This window comes from Hermetia illucens, chromosome 1, assembly GCF_905115235.1.
Source record: "Hermetia illucens chromosome 1, iHerIll2.2.curated.20191125, whole genome shotgun sequence".
NCBI classification, from domain to species: Eukaryota; Metazoa; Arthropoda; class Insecta; order Diptera; family Stratiomyidae; genus Hermetia; species Hermetia illucens.
In genome coordinates this window covers 23,868,326-23,871,845 of record NC_051849.1, presented here as the reverse complement: position 1 = coordinate 23,871,845, position 3,520 = coordinate 23,868,326, and positions in this window count along the sequence as shown.

Here is a 3,520-nt window from a genome sequence, read left to right as displayed (position 1 = left end):
TCTCCGACCCTGCAGCTAGAAATCTTGCTGAGGTCCCCAATGAATGGTTTACCCAGTGTCCGCAGCCTGACAGGAGCCAGGACTGGGCAATCGCAGAGAAAGTTCATGAGGGTTTCCCTTCCTTCTCCGCAGCTTCGGCAATGCGAGTTGTAGGGTAAGCCGAGCCTAGCGGCATGGTCCCCTATGGGCCAGTGCCCCGTGCAGACCGCCGTAATCTTGAATGCATTTGCACGCGTCTGGCACAGGAGCTATGTTACAAGCGGGCCAAATTCTCCTTGACTTGGCACAGCTTGTAAGCCCTCGCCATCTCAGGCCTGCGGCTGCTAGGTAGTGCGAGAAGACCCGGCCCCGACAGCCGCCAGCGGAACACCGACTGTATTCGCCGAGGGACTGCCAAGAGCAGAGCCTAGCCTGGCCAATCCGTCAGCCCGCTCATTCCCCTCTATGTTCCTATGGCCGGGAACCCAGAGGAGAGTGACCTTGAGCGTGCCGCCCAGATGGTTGAGCGCGTCTCTGCACTGCTCTGGGAAGTTGTTTTATTTGAGGAATTTACGACGCATCAAGCCGTTCTTCTTGATTTTCATGTCATTAGATACTTCAGGTGGTATGCCCCAAAGAAATGCGAGCTGTTCATAACGGTTCGTCATCTTTTTTAGGGCTTTGGTGGGACGTGGATTTGCCTCCACAGCGCTACGACTTCTCCTCCCTTTTTCGTGAGAGCAGGCTCCATTTAAGAACAATTATTGAAGGAGGTCACACGGGGGACTCTCGTGCATCACATAAATTAACGAATTTTGATCGTGCTGGGTTCAGCCCTTGCCTTCATCTGACTATGTTACTAAGCTGATTATGAAACTGGAAATACTGGAAACATTTAAAACATTTCGCACCATCCAGTGAAAGGAGAATGGCAGCTAATGTGGATCAAATCATCTCGCACTGTTGAATTTTCTGTGAAGTTTATTGCAATTTTCTCTGGTATACGCAGATACTCATGACTCAGTCCTCAAGCAATGAAACACATTTCGAGGGTGAGATGTTGTCTGATGCTTTGTGTTTGTGTGAAATTTATCACCATATCCTGTCAACTGTGAGAAGCAAACAAACAAAGTATTCATGAGTCCTGGACTGAGCAGCTTCTTCACATCACGTCATCTATCAACTTGACCACATCCTTTCTGCAAAGTCGGGCATTCATCACTCGGCAACACTGAATAGCCGTATCCTTTCCTCTCTGGAGAATTCGCAAATGCAAGCACCAACAACTCAGTTAGGGGATGAAAAACGAAAGCGCGAATTGCACGACTGAAATCAAGCCAAAATCAGAGAGGTGGAAGACGGCAGTCATCAATCATGGGGATTTGCTTTTCGCACTTTAACGAATCGATTTTTTTCCTTCCTCAAATTGAAACGACGAAATATCGTGTATTTCGGTGAAGAATAATTGGCGTACTACGTACTGCAATAGCCTCGGGGTGACAGCGATATGTATGCATACCAAAATTGTGCTTGCCTATATGCGATCCGAAACGGGCCCACGGGGCGAAGTGGAATGCCATGGATCAGGACGGATACGAATGTGGCACGTTATTCTCCCGTTTTACGGAAGGTTCCCCTTTAAAGAATTTACGTTGGATTTCACTCCCTCAGATTTTCGAGTGGGTAGACTGTGGCTAAGAAAAGGATTTTTCATATCAGGAGATTATGTGTGTGATGAAACGCTATTGAGTATGCTGAACACGTTTCAGTATCACATTAGAAATCCTTCTTAGACGTTTCTCTTTTTCTTATCTGCGGGAACTTTTTATTCTGCTCCTTGGCTTCCTTCCTGAGACGAATTAGATCCAGTAATCTTCTGACACATCCCTAGGCCAATCAATCAGCTGGCGAGGCTTTCCTTGTATTCAAGTGTTAAAAAGAAATAAGTCATTTTTTCGTGACGAATTGGGATTCGCGTCTCGTGGTGGCTGTGTCACGTTTTGTCGGGATGAATATTTTCGCTTAAGTCGTTATCCTCTTCCGGTGGATGCTAATGTTCAGAAGGATGGTCCTTGGGGTAAATTAATAGTTGACAATTTATTCGGTAATATTCATAGCGCAGGGTACCTGGAATGAATAAACCATGGAGCGAGCATAATGCACTAATAAAACTCTCCAAGCAACCCTTGACTTGCTCGAGTCTGACATCTTGGCTTCGGCCGCCTGACTCCATTTCTTAGTTGCAAATTTTCAAAATAATTTTCTGAATTTATGAAATTCAAGTGCTTTCAATTCTTGTCTTAATTTGCAATCCGTCGAACATGGCGCCGGTAATGAAGGAATTTAACTTCAAAGTTTTAGCCATGGCAACGAGGGTCTTCTCCTTGAACAAGAATGAAAGGAGGTAGTGAACCAAGACATCAAATCTTAACTACACTGTAACGATCATCCCCTGCACTCATCTAATTAGAATTTCCGTTGCCCATATGCACATTTTTCTGCACCAGTGGAACTGCGTCAAGTGCCACTGCATATTACGAACTTGAGCCAGGACGAAATTTAATTAAATTTACTTGGGGTGCTTACAGTATTGTGTTGCCGCACGTACATACATATGGATGGGGATGCACGCGCATATGTTTATGATGAGATTCCCTGCGAAGACGGTGCCCCGATTTTTAACATTGAGAATCATTTCATAGTAACGAATGACGGTCACACATTATGCAGAGTAAGGAACGTTTACTTGCTGCATTACAGGTGGTTTAAAAAATTTGCAGATATTGGGAGAAATTCGCTGTTTCGAGGCTGTTAATGGAGTAGAATACATGTGTATCTAACTTTCCGCCTTTGTTCTAAACCAAGACTTTTAGATGATAAACGAAAACCGTAGCGAAGGAGCCGGAGAATTGAATTGCATTCGGGACAATTGGGAGACTCGTCAAATCCGAAGCGATGCGAATACTTCCTATAACTATTATGTTCCGCAAGGACCTGCCTCAGGAGGTCATCTAATTCTTCGTGTTTCCGATCGACCTACCCCTCAATACACGGATCAAGGTTTGGATCCAGCGACCCTCTCCGGAATCATTCTCTCTCTGTTTCCATTTCCGCTACAGCTCATTGTTTCTCGGAAATCCGCTGTCACATCGGACGGATTTGTTTTCCTCCTCTAGCAGGAACTATGCTCCTACAGGATTCAAGAAGATGACATGAATATTATTTAACTTTTCCAAATTAGGCAGACTATTGCTCCGGCGGCTTCGCGACTATCAACCGGTAGGCGAGCCACTCAAGCGGGTAAGTTTCCAGCCGTGGTGAGTTTCGCTAACCAGATGTGGAGCTCAAAAGAATCTCCGCTAAGTGGCTCCACACTACAGCGCCTCCACACTACCCCACCCCCAGCTAATACTGGGTTTCAACGATAAAAGCCGATTCCTGACCCGTCAATTATAGGAGCACAGATAAAATCTCACGCGCCATGCACTTTTCTTCTTCGAGACCTCAGTCTCGGGGACAAAAGGTTTTGGCCTGGACACGG